Genomic DNA, 25,398 nt, shown 5'->3' on the forward strand with positions numbered 1-25,398 from the left:
AGTGCTGAGCACATTGTCCCGGGGCTCAGCTGCAAAGGGTGACCCCCACCTGGGGAGAGCAGACCTCAGGGTCTCTGCAGCCCCACATGGAGGCCCCGGGGGACTTACCTCTGGCTGCAGGTTGGGGCATCTCACAGCTGGGAAGAAGGCAGGGCTGACTGGGACTGCGGTGTGTTGGGGAGACCCTGGTCCGCTGCTGGGCACAGGGGAAGGGTGGTGTCCAGGTTGGAGTGAGCACTCCCTCCCCAGGATGAGCTCCCTGCCCGCCCGCCCTGCCAGGACTTGACCCCGTTCAGCCTGACCCTCTGCCTGTCTGCTGGAAGAAGGTCCCTGAGACCTAGAGGAGCAGAGGCGACTGAGAGACAGTGACCCCACTATTGGGAGACTCACTGCCCGGGGAGACAGGCTCTCTGAAACTCAAGACTCAAGCAGACAGGACTCATGGACAGAGGCTGAGGATCCTCAGAGCACAAAGTAGGGTGCGACCGTGGGGTGTGGCCACGTGGCCCATCCATGAATCCGAAAGGCCCTGCTGAGTGTGGGATGGGTTTGGGGCCGCAGAAGCACATCAGTTACCTCCTCAGCTTCAGAGAGTTTCTCCAGACCTGGCTGATCCCTGGGGGGACCCTGGGGAACTCGCCATCTGCAAGGCTGGACACCGATCCTGAGCTGAGGGGTGGAATCAGAGACGCCTGCGGTTCGCGTGGGCATCTCCCCTGGCTGTGGCCAGCACCAGCCACCCCATCTGACCCACACCCTCCCTGGCGGCCTGGGGGTGTCCCTTGTCCCGTCTGCCCACCCTTGCTTGTAGGAGCCTCTTTAACCCCTGGATGAAGCTGATTTCCTGGAGACCATGATGGTCACCCCACAGGCAGCAGCTCTTCTGCAGGACCGCGTGGGCTCTGATGGCTTCATGTGGAGAACGCGGGGCAACCTGCTGCAGCCCCCCACTCCTTACCTGTGGGGCAAGCGTGTTCCTCTTATGACACATGGCAGCGAGCTTATCTGTGGGCCTTGGGCTTACAAGAGACGCCATCTGTTTATTTATCTTGCTCACATTACTCCTGCATATGGAAAAGAAAATCTTTCACTAAGTTAGCAAATTTTCTACATTTGTAAGAGAGAAGTCTGCATACCCAAGGATGGCCACTCCTGCAGTGAGTGTTGGAAAACCTGTGCTACCTTGAGATGCCGTGTGGAAGCCACTTCACATATGCTTGTCTCCAGGATGACACCAAGCTTGTCTGGATGCACTGGGAGAGTGGGTTGCTCGCCTGGAGCCTGAGATGACACCCCATTAACTGGGACTCTGCGTGAGTCTGGGCCACAATAGCCTCAGAAGGAAAGTCTTCAGAGGTGGTGGGAGTATGGAATGAGTCTGCCCACTGAAGGGGAAGGGCCTGGAAAGTGGGCGGGTCTGAGAAATCATCAGAGGAGGAGTTAGATGTGGGAGAACTGTGGCTGAGTTCTGATGGGGTGACTAACCCACCGTGAGGTTGTGCACAGGCAAGCATTGCCAGGAAATAATGGTGACAATGATGACAGCGATGATGACAAAGGTGAGGACAATGATGATGCTGTTGGTGTTGACAGTTCAGCTCTTGATGGTGACAATGGGATGAGCATGATGACAATGACAATGATGATGGTGACGTGGTGATGATGGTGGTGGTGATGGTGATGACAGTGATAATGGTGATGGTGGTGATGGTGGTGCTGATGATAGTGAAGGTGATGGTGGTGGTGATGATGGTAACTGATAATGGTGATGGTGGTGATAGTGGTGATGATGTTGATGACAGTGATAATGATGATGGTGATGATGATGGCGGCGATGGTGATGGTGGTGATGGTGATGATGATGGTGGTGATGGTGGTGATGATGATGGTGGTGATGGTGATGGTGGTGATAGTGGTGATGATGTTGATGACAGTGATAATGATGATGGTGATGATGATGGCGGTGATGGTGGTGATGGTGATGATGATGGCGGTGATGGTGATGATGGTGGTGATGGTGATGGTGGTGATGGTGATGGTGGTGATGGTGATGGTGATGGTGGTGGTGATGGTGGTGATGATGGTGATGGGGATGATGGTGGTGATGATGGTGATGGTGGTGATGGTGGTGGTGATGATGGTGATGGTGGTGATGGTGGTGGTGGTGATGGTGGTTGGTGGTGATGGTGATGATGGTGGTGATGGTGGTGGTGATGGTGGTGGTGGTGATGGTGGTTGGTGGTGATGGTGATGATGGTGGTGATGGTGGTGATGGTGATGGTGGTGATGGTGGTGATGATGGTGGTTGGTGGTGATGGTGATGATGGTGGTGGTGGTGATGGTGGTGATGATGGTGATGGTGGTGATGGTGGTGATGGTGATGGTGGTGATGATGGTGATGGTGATGGTGGTGATGATGGTGATGGTGATGGTGGTGATGGTGATGGTGATGGTGGTGGTGGTGGTGATGGTGATGGTGGTGATGATGGTGATGGTGGTGATGGTGGTGATGGTGATGGTGGTGGTGATGGTGATGGTGATGGTGGTGGTGGTGATGGTGGTGATGGTGATGGTGGTGATGGTGATGACAGTGTTGGTGGTGGTAGTGAAGGTGATGTTGGTGATGATGACTGATGATGATGGTGATGGTAGTGGTGGTGAAAGTGATGGTGATGATAGTGGTGATGCCAATGAAGATGAAGTTTTTCCTGAGAAGTCATCCTGTGCTTTACCCCCACCACTTCTTCTAACTCTCACAACTCCTCTTTTTTTTTTGGTTTAAATGATAGAATTTACTTTCTTCCAGTTCTGGAGACTGAAAGTTCAAGATCAGGGTGTCAGCTCACAACTCCCTTCCTGACAATGGCTGGTAGAACAATAAAAACACTCACAAACAGTGTCTGCATGCTCTCTACTGGGAACACTCACCCTGCCTCCTCAGGCATGTGGCTGAGCTGCTGCTTCCTCTTGGGGAGCCTGGGTCTGTGTTTGCAGCATGAAAACCAGCAAAGAGCAAGAGGTGCAGGAAGCCACGTGGTGGGAGGGACCAACTCAGGGCTCTCTGCACTCACGTGCATGCTGGCCCTGCCACTCTGCCAGCTGCTGCCCCAGGTCAGGTGAGGCATGTGACCACCCAGGGCTCCAGGGAGCATTCTGTGGGGGGAAGCAGGTCAGCAGGGGCCACAGCACTGACTGCAGGGGATGCTATGGGGGTCCAGGTTGTTCCCAGTCCCCAGCACCTGGTACCTCCCTGACTCTGGAACAGACACAGCCCGTCTCAGGCCAGGGCGCAGGGGAAGCTGCCTGGGCTCTGACCCAGCCGTTAATCATGGACAGATGGTCAGGAGGCCCGTCCAAGTTGTGCTGCACTTGCTCTCAGCCGTCCTCTGCTGCCTTCATGCTCCCACTCTGCCCTGGCCTCGTCACCCCCTGCCCTGGCCTGGTCGGCCATGGCCCAGGGTCCCAGCCCTGTCAGAGCCTGAGTCTCCTCACTTTAGCCCCCCGGCCCCCGCAGGGAGCTGGCAGCATCACTTGGGGCACAGCCTGGAAGCCCCTGGGGGGGGGTGACAGTTACTGCCAGACCCCTGCCCACTTAACCAAGACTCCTTTTCCTCATTTAAAAATGAGATCCTCAAAGTAAACTTGCACAGGTGTAGGGAAGGAGAAGTGATCCCATGGAAGGTGAAGAACAGGACTTTGAAAGGTGTTGCTGAGCCATGAAGACAGTGGGATTCTTGGCCTCCGGGGGAGAGGAATTCAATCTGGGGCCAGTGGCAAGGCTTGATCGCTCAGAGCTTTTGTGTAGTAAAGTTTTATTAAAGTATAAAAGAGAGAGAGAAAGCTTCTGACATAGACATCAGAAGGGGGTAGAAAGATTTGCCCCCCTTCTAGCCTTTAAGAGAAAGTTATATACCTACTAGCAGGCTGCTAATTAGAGAAAGGAAACTCTCAAAACTCAGAGAGTGGCACCAGACCCCTCACCCACAACGTGCATTTTGAGACGACATTGGCACAAGGTGAATCGTCCCTGCCATAAAACGATTGACATGAATCTTGAAGAAAAGCAGGTTTTCAAGCAAATACATAGTCTCATTAACATAGATTAGGAGAGCAGTTGTATGAGTAAAACATACTGGTTTGTTGAGCCATTATCTCTTCTGACTGATCGGAACCAACTTGAAGACAGAGTCTAGGGTAAATACATACTTCATTAACGTAGCTTAGGAAAATCATTTCCAAAAGAAAAAGGCATTGGTTAGCTCAATGTTTGAGAAAAGTTAAGTTCAGGTGAAACCAGGTGTTGTCATGGCAACACATATTCTAAAAGAAACGTCCTTTTAATTTTGTATAGAGAAGGGAAAACGTCTGACACTTGTAGTTTGTTTCCTCCCGCTGCTTAAGAGAGAGAGAAAAACGTCTGACACTTGCAGCCTACTTCCTCCCTTTGGAGACCCCTGGCCTTCCTGCCTGTTACCCTCTCAAAGTGCTGGCGTCTCTTGGGGCCTCGTTACTCCCGTGACTGCATGCTGCCCGGGTCTTGGTGGACAGGGCCCTGAGGCTCTGGGAGGCTGGGGGCAGCAGGTCGGCAGCACAGCCCCTGCAGCGCGTGTCCTGGGCTCTTCTGACATAGCCACAGTCCCTCCAGCTTCCGAACGCCCTGCAGGCTGAGACCCCAGCATCCAGACAAACGGGGTGGGTGGTGCTGGGACATCCTGCCTCCCTGCCATCCCCCACCTGGACTCCAGCGCCCACCCACCTGCCACAGGGACTCGGCGGGCCGGATGGAGACTCTTGGGAACAAGGTGAGGTCAGATCCTCCTTCTCCCTGTGGGTCTGGTCCCTGACCAGCCAGCCGGTTGGTCACCTGTTCCCCAGGGTGTGGTCCGGTGAGATGGCCTTGGACAGTGCCCTGGGCTTTGGGGACCTCTCTCGGCCCCCAGGAACCTGTCCTGACTTTGGAGAGCCCAGGCTGACCACCCTCACCAGCGGGCATGGAGCACTCTGGGCCCTTGGTGTCTTGGGGTGGGTGTCGGGGGCGGGGAGGGGGTTAGTGCTGAGCAAGTTCTCACTTTGGGTCCCTGAGCACAGAGCAGGCAGAGCCGTGGGACCACCCTGCCCCCTCCCGTTCCACCCAGACCAGGGCGCCCACCGCTGTGAGCATGGGGAACAGGCGTCCCTCTCAGGCCCCTCCACCGGACCCCGACCCCCCACCCTCTTCCTACTTCTCCCAGAAGCTGGCTCCTTCTGTGTGTCTCAGAGGTGAGCTCAGCCTGGGGTCAAAGTCAGAGATGGGGTTCAGCCTGGGGGCAAAGCCGGGGGATGCGGCTCAGCCTGGGGGCAAGGTCAGAGACGGGGCTCAGCCTGGGGGCAAGGTCAGAGATGGGGCTCAGCCTGGGGGCAAAGCTGGGGGACGCGGCTCAGCCTGGGGGCAAGGTCAGAGACGGGGCTCAGCCTGGGGGCAAGGTCAGAGATGGGGCTCAGCCTGGGGGCAAAGCTGGGGGACGCGGCTCAGCCTGGGGGCAAGGTCAGAGATGGGGCTCAGCCTGGGGGCAAAGCTGGGGGACGGGACTCAGCCTGGGGGCTCCATGAGCAGGAGGGGATGGGACATCACTGGGAATAATGCACCCCAGACAGCCTCTGGGAACCCCAGGGGGCATTTGGCAGATCTCGTCATACACACAGGCACAAACCACACAGTACTCATTCATTAACACACAAACCACACACAATAATACACAGACCTCACACACACACACACAAACCACACCACACACACACACTCACACAAACACACATGCATCCACTTCATTTTAGGAATGAAACACTGCATTATGCATCCTAAGCTTTATTGACAGACTTTATTTTCTTGGCCTCCAAAATCACTGTGGACGGTGACTGCAGCCATGAAATTAAAAGATGCTACCTTCTTGAAAGCAACACTATGACAAAACTAGGTGGCGTATTAGAAAACAGAGACATTACTTTGCAGACAAAGTCCATCTAGTCAAAGCTTTGGTTTTTCCAGTAGTCATGTACGGATGTGAGAGTTGGACCATAAAGAAGGCTGAGCACTGAGGAATTGATGCTTTCAAATTGTGGTGCTGGAGAAGACTCTTCAGAATCCCTTGGACTGCAAGGAGATCAAACCAGTCAATCCTAAACGAAATCATCCCTTAATGTTCACTGGAAGGACTGATGCTGAAACTGAAGCTCCAATACTTTGGCTATCTGATGCAAAGAGCTGACTCATTGGAAGAGACCCTGGTGCTGGGAAAGACTGAGGGCAGGATGAGAAGGGGTCAGCAGAGGATGAGAGGGTTGGATGGCATCACCAATTCAATGGATGTGATTTTGAGCAAACTCCAGGAGATGGTGAAGGACAGGGAAGCCTGGCGAGCTGCAGTTTACTGGGCTGCAAAGAGTCGGATACAACTTAGGGACAGAACAACAACAACAGCAAGCTTAGTTGTGCATAATCTACTGTACTTTTGATGTGATCACATTCCTCTGGTTTGGCTGTTGCTCTGTGTAAGGAATCTGAGTTTTAGGCACGGATCTGCTTCCCGCTGTCCAACACAGCCCACTGTCCACATCACCCCCAGCACTACTCAAGGTTGCCCTTATTTCTTGGGGATATATTCAGGAAGGGAAGGCTGGGTTCATGGTTTTGTGTGTTTTTAATTTAAATATATATTTCCAGATGGCTTCCCAAAAGAGCAGTTAAAATTCACATCTCCAGTAATAACATGCAAATGCTCTTTCCTTCACATCCCCGCCAGAAGGTGTTACCTCTTTCTGAGACTATCTGAGAGGTGAAAATTGATATCTCCTTATTCAAATAATTTGCATTTTCTGGCTACTTGGAACTTTGTGTAACTTTCCCTACTATTTTTGGCCATTTGGGGACTTTCTAAAAAGTGCTTATTCGTATACTTTGCCTAATTGTCTCTTATTTGTCTTTTTAAATGCTGCTGCTGCTGCTAAGTCGCTCCAGTCGTGTCCGACTCTGTGTGACCCCATAGACGGCAGCCCACCAGGCTCCGCTGTCCCTGGGATTCTCCAGGCAAGAACACTGTAGTGGGTTGCCATTTCCTTCTCCAACGCATGAAAGTGAAAAGTGAAAGTGAAGTCGTTCAGTTGTGTCTGACTCTTTGTGACCCCATGGACTGCAGGCTACAAGGCTCCTCCATCCATGGGATTTTTCAGGCAAGAGTACTGGAGTGGGATGCCATTGCCTTCTCCGGTCTTTTTAAATAATCAGTTGTGAAACTCTCCATGTGTTATGTGGCTCAGCTGGTAAAGAATCTACCTGCAATGTGGGAGATCTGGCTCCGATCCCTGGGTTGGGAAGATCCCCTGGAGAAGGGAAAGGCTACCCACTGCAGTATTCTGGCCTGGAGAAATCCAAGGACTATATAGTCCATGGGGTGACAAAGAGTCAGACATGACTGAGCAATGTTCACTTTTCATGTATTTTGGCTGTGAAGCCTCAGACTGCTTTCCTGTCATTTCTCTTTGGGGTCACAGCCTCCTTACATACATATTGGTTGAAACGTAGTCACCTGTTTATCACTTTTTCCTTAAGTTTCTTAGTTGGCAATATTCATTAAAAGCATTACCTAAACCATAGGTCACACCCATGTTCACTTTCTTTTAAGATTTTATTCTCTTATATTTTTAATATTTGCTGTATGATAAATCACTTCAGTCATGTCTGACTCTTTGAGACCCCATGGACTATAGCCCGCCAGGCTCCTCTGTCCATGGGATTCTCCAGGCAAGAATACTGGAGTGGGTTGCCATGCCCTCCTCCAAGAGATCTTCCCAACCCAGGGATCGAAGCTGCATTTCTTATGTCTCCTGCATTGGCAGGCAGGTTCTTTACCACTAGTGTCACCTGGGAAGCTATTAGCTTCCCAGACCGTGCTAGATGTTTGCAGATATTTGCTGCATGTCCTATTTATTTCTGAATGTGAGATGAGTGAGAAGCTCAGCTGATTTTCTTCAATATGAACACCTCCTTCCTGGTGTAGGAACACAGCCTTCCCCCAAGTCTGATCTCCACCCCTGGGCCATCCCAGCTACTCTTCTGCCACAGTTTTCATTCTAGAAGTTCTAATACTTCTCAGGCAGGAGCTCCTTCAATTTTCTTTTTTTGCAGTTTTTCTAGATTGTTGTTGTTCAGTCGCTGAGTTGTGTCTGACTCTGAAACCACATGGATTACAGCATGCCAGGCTCCCCTGTCCTTCACTATCTTCCAGAGTTTGCTGAGATTCATGTCCATTGAGTTGGTGATGATATCTAGCCATCTCATCCTCTGTCATCCCCTTCTCCTCCTGCCTTCAATCTTTCCCAACATCAGGGTCTTTTCCAATGAGTCAGTTCTTCACATCAGGTGGCCAGAGTATCGGAGCTTCAACTTCAGCATCAGTCCCTGATGAATAATATTCATTATTCAGGGTTATCCTTGCCCCATTGTCAAAAATAAGGTACCCATAGATGTGTAGGTTTATCTCTGGTCTATCTTGTCTCATTGGTCTTTATTTCTGTATTTGTGCCAGTACCATACTGTCTTGATGACTGTAGCTTTGTAGTATAACCTGAAGTCAGGAAGGTTGAGTCCTCCAGCTCCATTCTTTCTCAAGACTGCTTTGGCTATTCAGGGTCTTTTGTGTTTCCATATGAATTGGAAATTTGTTGTTCTAGTTCTGTGAAAAGTGCCATTGGTAATTTGATATGGATCTCATGAATCTGCAGATTACATTTGGTAGTATAGTCATTTTCTCAATATTGATTCTTCCTACCTAGGCACATGGAATATCTTTCCATCTGTTTATGTAATCTTGGATTTTTTTCATCAGTGTCTTATAATTTTCCCTATACAGTTCTTTTGTCTCCTTAGGGAGGTTAATTCCTAGATATTTTATTCTTTTTGTTGCAGTGGTGAATGGGATTGATTCCTTAATTTTTCCTTCTGATTTTTCATTGCTAGTATATAGGAATGCTAGGGATTTCTGTGTATTGACCTTGTATCCTGCAAAATAAGTGGTGCTGGGAAAACTGGATAGCTATGTGCAAAAGAATGAAATTGGAACACTTTCTAATGCCATACACAAAGATAAACTCAAAATGGATTAAAGACCTAAGTGTAAGACCAGAAACTATAAAACTGTTACAGGAAAACAGGCAGAACATTTGATGACATAAATCAAAGCAAGATCCTCTATGACCCTCCTCCTAGAGTAATGGAAATAAAAACAAAAATAAGCAAGAGGGACCTAATTAAACTTAAAAGCTTTTGCACAGCAAAGGAAACCACAAACAAGGTGAAAAGACAACCCTCAGAATGGGAGAAAATAATAGCAAAGGAAACAAGTGACAAAGAATTAATTTCAAAAATATACAAGCAGCTCATACAACTAAATATCAGAAAAGTAAATAACCTAACCAAAAAGTGGGGAAAAGGACTAAACAGACATTTCTCCAAAGAAAACATATAAGTGGCTAACAAACACATGAAGAGATACTCAACATCACTCATTATTAGAGAAATGCAAATCAATACTACAATGAGATACCACCTCACACTGGTCAGAATGGCCCTCATCAAAAAGTCTACAAACAATAAATGCTGGAGAGGGTGTGGAGAAATGGGAACACTCTTGCATTGCTGGTGGGAATGTAAATTGATAAGACACTATGGAAGATGGTATGAACATTCCTTAAAAAACTAGGAATAAAACAACCATATGACCCAGCATTCCCAGTTCTAGGCATATAGTCTGAGGAAACCAAAATGGAAAAAGACACATACATCCCACTGTTCATTGCAGCAGTATTTCCAATAGCTAGAACATGGAAGCAGCCTAGATGTCCATTGACAGATGAATGGATAAAGAGGTTGTGGTAAATATACACAATGGAATATTACTCAGCCATAAAAAGGAACACATTTGAGTCAGTTCTAATGAGGTGGATGAACCTAGAGCCTATTTTACAGAGTGAAGTCAGAAAGAGAAATATAAATATCGTATGCTGACACCTACATATGGAATCTGAAGAGATGACACTGATGAATTTATTTTCAGGGCAGCAGTGGAGAACCAGACATAGAGAACAGACCTGTGGACACGGTGGGAGGAGAGGAGGGAGAAGAGGAGATGTGTGGAGGGAGTAACGTGGAAATTGACAATACCAGATATGAGATGGACGGGCAACGGGGATTCGTGTACGACTCAGGGAACTGAATCGGGGGCTCTGCCACGGGGGGGGGGGGGGGGGGGGGGGGGGGGGCGTGGGTGTGCCTGCGGCTGATTCTTGTTCATGTGTCACAGAAAACCACAAAACTCTGTAAAGAAATTACCCTTCAATTAAAAAAAATAAAGTGGCAAAAAAAAATTCAGGGTTTATTTGCTTTAGGATTGACTGGTTTGATTTCCTTGCTGTCCAAGGAGCTCTGAAGAGTCTTCTCCAATACCACAGTTCAAAAGCTTCAATTCTTTGGGTCTCAGCTTTATTTATGGTCCAACTCTCATATCCATACACGACTACTGGAAAAACCATAGCTTTGATATATGAAGTTTTAGACATGTATCCTGTTCTATGAATTTAAGATTATTTGATCCAAATTACACACTCATACACAGAAACACAGTGGAATTCTAGTTGGAATTGCCTTCGAGTTTCATAGGAACCTGTAGAGATTGATCCTTTTTCTGTTTTAGCATGTCTTTTCAACCAATAACCAGGCATTCCTGTGCAAACATTCAGATCTTACTTTCCTTCCTCCAAGACTATCTGATGATTCTTCACTGGGGTCCTGTGGACTCGGGCCCCTGGGTCCCGCTCCCTGGCCCTCCTGCGGGCTCTCATTCCTGGGGTCAGGGAGGCACTGTGATGCTCAGCAATGATGGCTGGCACCCAGCTTCCCTTCCAGGCCTGGCAGCCCTCTCCTGGGGGACTTTGCCTCCTGGCAGAACCTGCACGCCGGGGCCTCCTCACTGTCCCCTTCAAACGCCCACTGTGCTCGGAGCTGAGGACCCACTGGCGGGCACACCCGGTATTCGTGTATGTGTGTGTGTGTGTGTGTTAGCTGCTTAGCAGTGTCCGACTCTTTGTGACCCCACAGACCGTAACCCTCCAGGCCCCTCCATCCAAGGGATTCTCCAGGCAAGAACACTGGAGTGGGTTGCCATTTCCTCCTCCAAAAGGAACCATAGAAAGAAAGAAAGTGAAGTTGCTCAGCAGTGTCCGACTCTTTGCGACCCCATGGACTGTAGCCTACCAGGCTCCTCCATCCATGGGATTTTCCAGGCAAGAATACTGGAGTGAGTTGCCATTTCCTTCTCCAGGTTTTCTCCTTAGACAAAGAGGAAAGGCAGGAGACGCATGACCCTGTTGCACGTAACCCATGTGTAGAAGCGACTTCGGCAGGCCGCTGTGCTGGAAGCTGGGGACACGGCTGGGGCACAGACACCCCCGCTGGGCAGGGCCGGCGGGTCGGGGACTGGTCACGTGATCACATGATGGCCGCCCGGAAGCAGGACCAGACGGGGCCAGACGGGGCCAGACGGGGCCAGAGGGCGGGTGGGGCGGAGGGTGCGGAGGCTCAGCCGTGTGGCGGGCGGTGGAGCCCTGAGTCCAGGCGCGGGCAGGCAGGGGAACAGCCCACGGGGCCTCTGTGTCCACGGGAGCGGAGGAAACCAGTCTGAGCGGACCCTCAGAAGGCGGTTCGGGCCGCCGGCCGAGCCTGAGGGGCCCAGGCGCAGGGGAGCCGCTCCGTCCCATTGACACACGTGCCCTCCTGCTGGGCTCCAGACACCGGCTCCCCCGAGGCTCCAGGAGGTCCCCCTGGGCGTTCGCTTCCGCGGGAACCTCCAGCCTCATTTCCAGGAGCTGGGCCCAGCCCAGGGGAGGACAGGCCGATTAGGAAGAGGCCCGCGTGCCTGCAGGTGGAGTGCATCCCAGGGGGAACGGGGGCCAGTCTCCCGGCTCTGGACTCCCCTCTTCCCCGTGGGTGGAGCTGCTGCCAGCCTGGATTGATCATGACGCTTGGGTCTGCCTCCTGAAAGATAAAGCCCCACATTCCCGAGGTTTTCTATTGCACGTAACTGAAGCCGAGAACGCAGGAGGAACCGTTAAATGCCACCCTAGGCAACCCGAGTATGATCCATCAGGGGCCTCCTATCCCATCCCGCCGGCTCATTCATCAAAATGTCAGTTATTCCAGATACGCTGCTATCTCATTAATGCTAATTTCTTCCACGGAAAGACTAGTGATTTTACCGTTCAGTGGTTACTGGGCAGCTGGAGGAGCGCTGCGCATCTGAATTCAGCAGGTTGCCTTATTTACCGTCAGCGCGTTTACAGACAGCTGCTGCTGTCTCCCTTCTCGGCCCTGGGCTCCCTCAGCCACGGAGGGGCTGGTCCTGGGGGGCGGTGGCCACGGCCAGTCAGCTCAGGGCTTTCTGCCCGCTCCCTTCCCCGTGTGCGGTGTCGGAACCCCGGGAACGGTTGGTCTCTCCATGGCCGTGGAGCCGCTGCTCCAACAGCCCAACAGGACCCGGCAGGTCCGATGAACGTCACTGCACATCCCGCATGGGACGCCCACTGTGCCACGCCATGTGTGGTGACAGGACAAGCCCACGTGGACAGGACTTGCCTCAACATCCCTGGGCCTGAAAACGCCACCTCCCCTCCTCCATCAGCCCTGGCCCTTCCGGGCATCCGGCTCCCAGGACAGGAGGGGCAGCAGGTGCATCGTGGGTGGGCGGGCAGGTCAGAGGCTGCGTGGCCACCACCAGGTGGCCCTGAGTCCAGAGCATCAGGGCCCAGCCCTCCCTCCCTGAAACAAAGCTCTCTTCCTGGCCGCTCAGGATTCCAGCAGCTCATCTTAAGTAACATGTTCAGAAATGATTTGAAGAGTCAGAAATCAAGAGCCTCTTTGGCAGAAATGCATAATGAATGGCCAGTCAGCAGATCTGGGGACTATATGGTCGATAAAGGGACAAATGATGGGCAAACAGCGAGAGATGAACCAGCTGCTGGAGCCGGTGGGTACCCCTGGACTTGGGGCAGAGGCGTTCTTGTGCCTTGGTGCCACTAAATTCTTCCAGCAAATTCTGGGAGGTAATGAAGGACCGGGAAGACTGGTGTGCTGCAGTCCACGGGGTCACAAGGAGTCGGACATGACTGAGCAACTGATCGACAAAATACTTAGTAAACCATCCTTCACATTAACGTGTTCAGGAAATGAGATTAAATGGAGCTGCTTTAATCTGTCTCTCTCATGTGACAGGCTCCGTGGGGACCTGGTGCCCACTCTGCTCATGCTGCCCCTGCCCTTTTTCTAGCTGTCAGGTGGAGGGGTATGCCAGGTATCAGCCCAGGTGCCAGCCAGGCCCTGATGATCACCTGCTCCAGGATCAGATGGGACAGGCTCTGGGGTGGGGGAGAATGGGCCAAGCAGGTGACCAGAACTCGCAGGAACACTGAAGTCAAGGCTGCCTGGCCCAAGTGCCCCAGGGAACCACCTGGGAGCAGGTGCGTCAAGCCTGGGTTATTCACGTCCACGGTTGGCAGGCTCCAAGGAGACAGAGCATCAGAGATCCGTGTGGCTGTCGGGAGGGGTGTGGACAGGCTGTAACTGGGGGCCACGTTCGGTCAGATGGGCTGGAGAGGAGAACCTGCTCTCAGTGGGGAAAAGCACAGGAAAAGGCCTGTAAGAACGTGGGACACAGCAGGCTGCAAAGGCGGCCACACGTGTCATCACGCAAACCCCAGGGCTGGGCAGGCTCCCACTGGGGAGCTCACTCACCTCCCTGCAGCTCTGACTGCCTTCCAGGAGGGACCGGGAGCTCAGCGATCAGCTGCTCTTCATTATTGTTATAAATCAATGAATCAATTCATATCATTAATGGAAATCAATCTATTAAATTCACTTCCTATTTTCTTCACGTTTCTTCCTGTGAACTATTTCAACCAAACATAATACAATCATAGAGAATAAACAGTGTAAAAACATGCTTCATTAATCATTGTCTTTAACAAATTTTTTAATCATCTGTATTTGTTTCTGATTATGGTTTTTGAAAACAAATTATTACAGCTCTAAGTGAAACCCCTTCTGCCCCTCCACCATTCCAGTCCTTTCTCACCCCAGAGGTAAACTTGGGGCAGGGATTACATCTTTTCATCTTCTTCCACTTCCTCTGGCCATTGTCCTGGAATAGAGATGGGATTGCCGGAGCACCAGCAGCCTTCTAGGAACATGAAGCAACCTGAGAACAGAACCTGTTCACAGAAGACAGTGGAGCAGAGAAATAATGGGAGCCCGTGATTCAAACGTCACCACGAAGCCACAGGCAAGCCCTGGCTCTCTGGCCTTCCAGTGTATACAGGAGAAAGCAGTTTCTCATTTTACTGAATCTGCTTTTACATGAGCAGGTTTCTGTATTGTGCAGCTGAAGTCATTTCTAACAGAAGCAGCCACTCTCCCAAGTCAGGCCTCCATCGGGGCTCCCAGACTCCCACGTATCCCTAAACAACACATACACCATCCTGCTCCTGTTCTCACCTGACACAGTGGTAGTTTGTAGGACAAGTTGTTCTGCATATTTTCACTCAACACGGTTTTGGAAACTTATTCATGTTGATAGACACACCTCTTGTTTGTTCACTTGACTGCTGAATAGCATTCCCACTTCATACTCAAGAATGTTTAGGTTATTTCAGGAAGGTTTGATCACGAAGAGCCCACTGCATTGGCGTTCTTGCTGGCTTTCTCCTTTTGCACATGGTTACCACCCCCACCTGGACATCTGGAAGAGGGTTTCTGGGTCACTGGCCTGTGCATTTGATTGCAGGAGCTCCTGTGAATTTCCCATCTCCCTGGGTGTCACCCACCCGTCATCACAGCCCTGCCATTTACACTTTGGACAGTCCAAGTTGTGTGGTTTCATATTGGACTCTCTGGATTTTTATTTTTCTGATTACTGTCAGGTTCAGAATTTTTAAATGTCACTGGCCTTGACTCCCTTTGTGTCTGTCCATCCCCTTGGCTGGTGCTTTGTTCAGCTGTTTGTCCTCATCTAGCTTCCTCGTATGGTTTTCAGGGCTCCGGGCATCACCCCGTACCGGCCACAGGCACCGCAGCATCTCCTGCAGGTCTTCTCAGCCTCTTGTTTCCCAGGGACGTCGTTCAGCGCTGACGCTCCAGTACTTTGGGATGAGCCGACTGATGGGAAGAGCTGATTCATTGGAAAAGACCCTGATGCTGGGAAAGACTGAGGGCAGGAGGAGAAGGGGATGACAGAGAATGAGATGGTTGGATGGCATCACCGACTCGATGGACATGAGTTTGAGCAAGCTCCGGGAGATGGTGATGGACAGGGAGGCCTGGTGTGCTGCCATCCATGGGGTCACAAAGAGTCAGACATGACTCAGCAACTGAGCAACAAAAGATCAACTTTATTTTTTACCATTTGAGGAGCCCATTGTCCAGCATGTGGTCACCTGCCCGTCCCCAACCACTGCCCCTCGTTCATGCCACGTGGGCTGCGTCTCTCTGTGGGCTCGGTTTTCTACCTTCAAGGGCTTTTGTGTCCTTTGGTGATGTTTTATATATAAATATATTTCCCCCAAAGAGTCTTACAAACCTCTTTTACATCTTTGCACAGGGAACTAACTGATGGAGAAAACTGGAATTTGGACGTAAAAGCTGTCAACAGTTTGAGCCCCCCCCAAAAAAAATAAACACGCCCGAGGAATGAGCTCCTTTCTGTCCCCTTGGGCGTGTTGGCTTGTGAGGAAAGCCCCGGGATAAAGGGTCACGCGCTAAGGGATGCTGAAACGCTACTGGGGCTAACACAGTGCCACAGCCACTCCCGCTGGGAGACACCCCCCAGCTCCGGCTGCGCAGGACCAGCTCCCCGCGATACCCCGAGGCCAGCATCCCATTGTGTGAGGGTGATCCCGGGCGGGGTCTGACTCTTCTCATCACTCGAACAGTGGGAGATTGACACTGTGACCTCTGGGTCCTGTGACAGCCGACCTGAGCGGTGCATCTTCTCACTTTAAGTTTGGGTCGTGGAGAGGGTCCCGAGCAGAGGGGTTAGGGTAAGAATCGGGAGGCGCTGTGGCCTGGCGGCTGGCTGGCTGGCTGCATTTGCTCCGGGACATGCACTGAGCACCTCGCCTGAACCACTTCCCGGACTGGAGGCCGCCCTGCCCCCTGGCCTGAAGTCCTGGAGCCCAGCGTACAACCCCCCCGGGCGGGTGCTGGGCGTTGCCGTTGGCAGACAGGTGGGTGGAGCAGGGGCTGCGTCCCTGCCTCCTGCTCCTGCGCGTCAGGACAGCAGTCACGTGGGCACAGGTGCGTTCGGGACTGTGGGCAGGAGAGCGTGACCCTGCTTGTGCCCAGTCCCTGGGGGCTGCCCCGGTGTTCCCGTGTGTCCCCGACACACTCCTGCGTGGGGCTCAGCGCACGACGAGGGAGGTCTCGTAGAGCACAGGGCTGGGTGCAGCCGGCGAGGAGAGCCCATCGCAGACACAGGAGCAGGTCCACGCCCTGCTGAAACACGTGGGCAGCTTCCTGGTGAGAGGGACGGGGGTGCGCCAACCCTGCTGAGGGCAGGAGGCCTTTGCCACAGGCCAGAGCACCCCCATCTGTCGCCTCCCTCCCAGCTCGTGTGTTGCTGGCAAGGCCCCGGGGCCTGAGGCCCCAGGGCAGCGTCTCCAAGATGGGATGGTAGAGCCCGTGCCCAGAGGGAGGCTGTCCTCAGGAGACACTGGACCGCCAGCCTGATCTACCAGAATCACCCAGCCCTTGGGCACCACACCACCGACCCAAGTCAGGGCCTCCCAGTCCTCCCCAGGGCCCGAGGCTGTGCGTTACCGTCTCCAAGGTTCCCTTGGGCTCAGGGTTCCGCCCTCCCTCCTCTGGGTGATGCCCGCAGATGCCCCTCCCTCCTCCCTGGTGCTGCCCGCGGACGCCCCTCCTTCCTGCCCAGAGCAGGGCAGGGCTGATGCCCCGGGGCCTCCCTGGCCGGAGCCTAGTCCAGGTATTGGCTCCAGAACTTCCAGCCAAACTTCCTCCCTCTGCTTCTGGTCTGGAATTTTCCAGAGAAGCTGAGGGGGTTGGGGGTGGGCGAGGAGACCGGAGCATGTCTGCACTGTCTCTCCAGGGTGCCCAGCTCCCACCACCACCAGCAAGCACGCCCAGCAGCCCTCCTGCCTCTAACCCGTCATGTTGTGGACTTTCCCCCACAACTGTCTTATTTTGCTAATTAGAAGAACCTGCCTTCGCTGGGTGGCATTTGAGTGCTCCCTGGGGGATCTCAGATGCACCGGTCACTCCCAGCTGGGCACGTGGGATCCTCGGCTCCAGGCTAATTCTCATGGGATTAGGAACAAACCTGAAGTCCCTGCTGAAATGGCAGGAAGCACGGTCTTTTCATATTTTCCTGTGCTGTCCCCTTTTTATGTTTATGGAGAAAAAAAATAAAACCCTGCATGCTTTGAGCAAATGTTCTTTCTAATATTCCTGTGGAAAGACAGAAAAACACTTAAAATGATTGGCCTCTCTCTTCTCTAATCACAGAAAACTGACTTACTGAGGAAAACGAAATGTGAATTTTCTGAAGAAATATCCCCAGTGGTGACAGCCAGCCGGTTTTGTGAGCGTGGGTCACCTGGGGACGAGGGAGGCTTGGCTGAACCCCTCAGCGTCGTGTCTCGTGAAAGACTCTGACTTGTTCCAATTACTCAGCTCAATAAAGGAAGCGATTTTATGCTTTCTCTCAAAAAATATTCCAGATATTAAGTCTGAGGGCCGAGACGAGGTGGGCGTGGTGGTCTCCGCGCCCAGATGGCCCCGGTAAAGACACTGAGGAGGTTTCGCTTGTAGGAGGAAAAGAAAGTGAAAGTGAAGTCGCTCAGTCGTGTCCGACTCTTTGGGACCCCACGGAATGTAGCCTGCCAGCCTCCTCCTTCTCCAGGAGATCTTCCCGACCCAGGGGTTGAACCTGACTCTCCCGCATTGTAGGCAGGCGCTTTACCATCTGAGCCACCAGGGAAACAAGTATATCGCTTGTAGGATATTAGGGATAAATTACATGCCATTCAGCTTTCTGAGCGACCTGAAAGGAAGGCTGGCCTGGGCTCAGCGCCCCGCGGGCACGGGCCCCACCTCGCAAGGGCGTCTCCAGCAGAAGCATTGTGGGGTCCACGGGGAGCCTGTGCACAGAGCAAGCAGGAACTGGGCTCCTGGCTGGGTCTCAGAGGCCTGGATATGGATCCAGGGCAGGTTCTGAAGTGGCTAGAGGAGGCAATCATCTGGGGGCCAGAGGGAGACCTGCCTGGATGACCCCTGGAGGGAGCCTTGCAGTACAGACCTCTGCCGGGGAACAGGGAGGAGCACCCCTGAGGAGGGCAGTGGGGAGGCCTCACGGTGACCAGGACAACAGGGAGGGCCGGGGTGAAGACTCAGCTTCCCCCCCACCCGCCCTCCCTCCCCTGACCTCCCTCACCCATCCTCCCCTCCCCACTCATCTGTCCTGCCTCCCCCCTCACCTGTCCTCCCTCCCCGCTCATCTGTCCTCCCTCCCCACTCCCCTGTCCTCTCCTCCCCCCTCACCTGTCCTCCCTCCCCCCTCCGCTGTCCTCCCCTCCTCCCTCACACATCCTCTCTCACCTGTCCTCCCTCCCCCCTCCCCTGTCCTCCCCTCCTCACTTATCCTCCCCTCCCCCCTCCCCTGTCCTCCCTCCCCCCTCCCCTGTCCTCCCCTCCCTCACTTATCCTCCCCTCCCCCCTCCCCTGTCTTCCCTCCCCCCTCCTCTTCCTCCCTCCTCTCCCTCACTTATCCTCCCCTCCCCCCTCAGCCATCCTCCCTCCCCCCTCCCCTGTCCTCCCCCCGCTTCCAGAACTGAGGTGTCTTCTCAGATCTGGCCACATGCAGCTCACAGACAAGACCCTCTGATGACTTTTCTTCAGATCAGAAATATTTGCTGTCAAGTCTTAATTTCCATTTTGTGGGGGAGAAGCCCAGTTGTTCAGGAGTCTGTAATGAGATCAGACTTCCCTGCAGTGCATTTGCATTTGCAAAAATCTTCTAATGTTCCAGGCCAAAAAGGAGCATTTTGGTGTGGGAGTTGCAGGGCAGGGGGTGGAGGGTGGTGAACGAATGGGGATCGGTGTCTCCAGATGGGGGGCGGGGCTGGAGCCCCAGGGACTCTCTGTGGGGCTGGGGGTGGGATGAGCAGGAAGGCCTCCAACCCTGGGGGCGAGCAGGAGGGGCCCCGGGGTGGGACCTGGGCCTGATTCCTGCCCTGGAGTCGGGGTGGGGGGGCTGGCGGGGAGGGGGGTCTAGACCTGCTGGGACTGGTCCTGCCGGGCTCACGGCTTGAGCTGCTGCTCTGGGTCTACATTCAGCACAGCTAGGGGTCCTTCTGTGAGTCAGCCGTGCATTTTGGTTTAGAATGAACGGGGGAGGGGGGAGTTGTGGGATGCACTGGCCTGCATACTCACCCACATGCAAGTGCACACGCCCACACATGCACACACACGAGCACACGTGTGTACACGCACACACAGCGCTTCACGGAGGGGCTGGCTTTCTGCTTTAGCTCTGCATTCCCAACTGTGCTCTTTCCTTCACCCGGAGCGCTCCAGCCTGCCCAGGGAAGAAGGCGCAGAGGAGCCTGGTCAGCCTGGGCTGCCATCCCCTCCTCACAGCCAGCAGGGCACCTTGGTGGGTTCTGGAAGGAGCCCGCTGGGGCAGGGGGTCCACTGGGAATTTTGATGGAATTGGCAGGAGGTGGGGCTCGCACACAGGAGACTCAGACTTGTCACCCGTCACAGGCACGTGTGGGCCCGAGAGGACTTGGTTCCCACCCTGGAGCACAGGATGTCCTGAGATGCGGGCTTTGGCTTCATCATTGTAAGGGGGCAGCAGTTCCTTCTTTCCCGAGGACGTGGAGACCAGCGTGTACCTCCACAGTGACAGACGTCACTCTCCTGGTTCAGGACAGCCGCTGACCAAGTGGGGCCAATGGGGAGAGTCCCATTTCAAATTTCCACCTGGACTTCCAGACCTTGACTCTGGCGGAGACCCTCCCCTGGAGCCATCAGGACAAACCTACCCCCAGATAAAAGTCTCAGAGGGCGAAGGGTTCACATCACCACTGATGAGGATTCTCGGACACACGATTTTGTTGCACCCCATCCCCACCAACACTTGGGTCTCCACGCCGCAGCCCTGGCCCAGCACGACTCTCCCCTGCCTTTCACCGTGGTCTATGCTCAGCACGCTGAATCTCAGCCTGCTTGATGTGGCGGCTGAGTCTGATGATAACTAAAAATTTACACACAATTTTTTATTAAGATAATGTAGATTTTCATGCAGTTTTAAGATAGAGAACCCTTGTACCCTTTGCCCACTCTCCCCCAATGGTAACATTCTACAAAACCATAATGTAATATATTGATACCAATATAGGTCACCAAACTCATCCAGTTTCCCCAGGCTGGCTTGTATTTCTGCGTGTGTGTTTAGTTCTATATGCGTTTATCACCCGGATAGGTATGTGTTTTCATTACCACTGTCCAGACACTGAACAGATCTTCACAAAGATCCCTTCTGCTGACTTGTTATAACTACTACATCTCCATCCATTCCAAACCCCTGGCAGGCACCAATCTGTCCTCTATTTCTGAAAATTTTCCATCTAACAACGTTAATGGACTCATACCTCACGAATCCTCCTGGGAGAGAACGTTTTTACTCAGCGTAATTCCCTAGAGATCCATCCATGTTGCTGGGTATCACTGGCTCTTTTCTATTTCTGAGAGCTTTTCCACAGTCTGGATGAACTACAGTTAGTCTACCCATTAGCTCTTGAAGGGCATGTGTTGTTTTCACTTTCTGGCTATTACAAATAAATCTGGTATCATACTAATTTTTCTCTAGGATAAATGCTCATGGGTGTAATTGCCAGGTAGTTTGGTAATTGCATACTTAGTTTTTCAAGAAACTGTCAAATCGGGAGTTATTTGTCTGCAGTCACATCAGCATTTGACTTTACCACTTGTTTATTTCCAGTAAGTGCATAGTGGTGTCTCATTGTGGTTTTATTTTGATTTCCCCCAAATCTAATGAAACTGAGCATCTTTATGTTCTGGCCAAGTTTAGTTGACCAGTTTTTCCTTTTTGGATAGTGCTTTTGGTGTCAAGTTTTAGAACTATTTGCCTAAACATAGAGCCTGAACATTTTTTTTCCCCATTGTTTTGATAACACAGTTATAATTTTACATTTTTGATACAAGTCTATGATCTATTTTGGGTTAACTTTTTGCAAGGTTTGAAGTTTAGATTCATTCTTTTTGCCCACGGATGTCCACTTGCTCCAGACCATTTATCGAAAAGGTGATCCTTTCTCTATTTAATTGCTTTTGTATCTTTGTCAAAAATCGTTTGAGCGTATCTGTGTGGATCTGCTTCTGGACCCTCTTCTGTTTTATTGGTCTGTGTGTCTATGCTCTGGCGAAGACTGGGTGCTTTTGTTTACTGTAGCTATACAAGGAGTCAAAAGTTTGGGCAGAGAGGTTTCCATCCCTGTATTATTCTTTGCCAAGATTACTTTAACCATCCTAAGATCTGTTTGTTTCCATATAAAGAATTGCTATGACTCTGTATATAAGAAACCATACTGGAATTTTGTTATGAATTGCATTAAGCCTAAAGATCAATTAGTGGAGTGAGGGTAAGAGAAATTGACATCTTTATTATGTTTAGTCCATAGTTTGTCTCTTCATTTATTTCGGTCTTCTTTGAATACCTGCATCTGCATTTAAAGCAATTTTAGCATCCATATCCTATACATGTTTTGTTCAATATCTGCTGAAATGAGATGTCTAATTATTTTTGGAGTGATTGGAAATGTTATTGTTTTTAATTTCAATTTCCTCATGCTCTGTTAGTATATAGATTTTCAAGTGATTTTTCTATGTTGATCTTGTATTTGAAACCTTTGTTGAACTCACTAGTTGTAGAAATATATGTGTAGATTTCTCGGGCTTTTCCATTTTTAACTATTAGTGTCATCTGCGGAGATACTTTTATTTCTCCCATTCCAACCTGCACGCAGGTCAGGAAGCAGCAGTCAGAACTGGACGTGGAACAACAGACTGGTCCCAAATCGGGAGAGGAGTACGTCAAGGCTGTATATTGTCACCCTGTTTATTTAACTTATATGCAGAGTACATCACAAGAAATGCTGGGCTGGAGGAAACACAAGCTGGAATCAAGATTGCCGGGAGAAATATCAGTAACCTCAGATATGCAGATGGCACCACCCTTATGGCAGAAAGTGAAGAGGAACTAAAGAGCCTCTTGATAGAAGTGAAAGAGGAGAGTGAAAAAGCTGGCTTAAAGCTCAACATTCAGAAAACTAAGATCATGGTATCTGGTCCCATCACTTCATGGCAAATAGATGGGGAAACAGTGACAGACTTTATTTTTTGGGCTCCAAAATCACTGCAGATGGTGATTGCAGCCATGAAATTAAAAGATGGTTGCTCCTTGGAAGAAAATCTATGACCAACCTAGACAGCATATTAAAAAGCAGAGACATTACTTTGCTAACAAAGGTCCGTCTAGTCAAGACTATGGTTTTTCCAGTAGTCCTGTATGGATGTGAGAGTTGGACTATAAAGAAAGCTGACCTCCAAAGAATTGATGCTTTTGAACTGTGGTGTTGGAGAAGACTCTTGAGAGTCCCTTGGACAGCAAGAAGATCCAACCAGTCCATCCTAAAGGAAATCAGTCCTTAATATTCATTGGAAGGACTGATGCTGAAGCTGAAACTCCAAAACTTTGGCCACCTGATGCAAAGAACTGACTCATTTGAAAAGACCCTGATGCTGGGGAAGACTGAAGGTGGGAGGAGAAGGAGACGACAGAAGATGAGATGATTTGATGGCATCACTGACTCAATGGACATGAGTTTGAGTAAACTCCGGGAGTTGGTGATGGACAGGGAGGCCTGGCGTGCTGCAGTCCATGGGGTTGCAAAGAGTCAGACACGGCTGAGCGACTGAACTGAACTGAACTGAACTTCCAACCTTTAGGCTTTTTCCTCTTGCCTTACTTCAGTAGCTAACATTTCCAGGACTATGTTTATGTTGAATGAAAGTAACAAGAAAGGATATGATGGTCATATTCTCAATTTTAAGGGAAACACAATTGGTATTTCACCATTAAATATAACCCTAGGAGTAGGCTCTTTGGACATGCTCCTTATCAACAGGCAGTCCCATTTGATTCCTGACTTGCTGAGGGTTTTTCTCATGAAGGGGCATTGTACATTGTCAGATGTTTTTTCTGGATCAGCTGATGTGATCATGTGCTTTTTTTTCTTTGGCTTCTTTGTATGGTAGATAACATTGATTTCCGGATGTTTCATACGTAGAAGAAATCCCACTTGATTATGGCATATAAATGTTTTTATACTTTATTGAATTCAGCTTGCTAATATTTCATTGAGTATTTTGAACTTAAATTCATGGGAGATGTTGGCCCATGTTTTTTGTTGTTGTTGTTCTGCCCGTGTCTGGTTTTGATATTAAGGTCTTACTGGCCCCGTAAGATGTGTGCCACATGTTCCTTCTATTTTTTTTCAAAATTGTTGCATAAAATTGGTATTAATTCTTTTTTAAGTATTTTGTAGAGTTCTCTAGTGAAACTATTTGAGCCTGGAGATGTCTTTCTCAGGAGCTTTTCAATTACAAATGTAAAAATGTTTAAGGACTATAGGACTATTTAGATTATCTATTTATCTTGGCTGAATTTTAATACTTTGCAGCTTCAAGGAGTTAATCTTTTAAGTTGTTGCATGTATGAGAGTAAAGTTTGTAGTTTGCCTTTGTTATAAATTTAAAGGCTATAGAATATGTAGTGAGGTCCTCTACTGCACTTGTAATATTGATTATTTGTTCTTTACACTTGTACTCTTGTATTTTTTTCAATCTTGATAAAAATTGACCAATTTCATTGATATCTTTAAAGAACCAGATTTTTGTGTAATTGGTTTTCTCTATTATTTTCCTATTTTTAATTTCATTGGTTTCTCCTCTTATTATTTATTTCCTTCTGCTTCTTTTAGGTTTAGTTTGCTTCTTTTTCTAGATCCTTAAGTTAGTGTAAGTTATTGACTCGAGACTGTCAACTCTTATGTAAGCATTCAATATTACACATTTCATTCTCAGCACTGATTTAACTGCAAATTTTGACTTTGCAAATTTATCACAAACTTCGATATGTTGTGTTTCTGTCTCCTTTGGATCTATGCCTTTTAAAATTTATTTTGAGACTTCTCTTTAACTTATAGATTATTTAGAATTGTATTGTTTAATTTCTAACCATTAAAAAATTTTTGTTATTGATTTTTAGTTTGACCCCTTTATGGCCAAAGAGCACATTCATATGACGTCAGTTCGTTAAACTTTGTTTTCTGGGATGTGATCGTTTTTGCCTCCTGTGTCTTGAAGCTTCACTGCTTGCTGTGCACACATTTAGGATTGTCTGGTAGACTGATCCTTACATCATTTAATGCCACTCATTGTTGTTAGCAATGTTCTTAGTTGTGACATCACCATTTTCCTCTCAGTCGATGTCTGCATGCTGCATAGTGCGGTCTTTTCCATCTTCTTATTCCGGCTTCTCTACACCACTGAACACAGAACGTCTGGAATCAGTGTACAGTTGAGCTGTGTTTTCTTTTTACTCACTCTGAAAATCTCCATTTCTTTATGTGTGTATTTAAGCCATTTGCATTTAATGTAATGACTGATCAGCTGGCACTTAAGCCTGCCACTTTGTTATTTTCTATTTGTTCCTTTATATCTCATTCTCTCTTAAAACTTTCCTCTAAGTCATTTGATCATATTTAGAACTTCCAGATTAATTCCAGAATTCCAGATTAATTTATGGTGTTGTTAGGGTATCTTTTTGTATAGTTTTATAGTAGTTTCTCTGGGTATTTCAATGCACATATGTGACTCCACCTGCATTTTATAGCTTGAAGTAAAGTGTGGAATCCTCACTATTATAGGTCCTTTTCTCTTCATAACTTTTAACGTCATAGTTTTGATTATTGACAGATTTATCATTTTTGTTTAATCAATTCATATTCATAAGGTTCTATGTGCCCATATTTCTACTCTTCTTGTTGCTCCAAGTTTCCTTCACTTGCCATTTCCTTTCTGTTTGAAGAGCTCATTTCACCAATTTCAAAGGGTAGATCTAGTAGTATATATATACCAAGGGAACATTTCATGCAAAGATGGGCTCAGTAAAGGGCAGAAATGGTATAGTTCTAACAGAAGCAGAAAATATCAAGAAG

This window comes from Cervus canadensis, chromosome 21 (genome assembly GCF_019320065.1).
Source record: "Cervus canadensis isolate Bull #8, Minnesota chromosome 21, ASM1932006v1, whole genome shotgun sequence".
Lineage (NCBI taxonomy): Eukaryota > Metazoa > Chordata > Mammalia > Artiodactyla > Cervidae > Cervus > Cervus canadensis.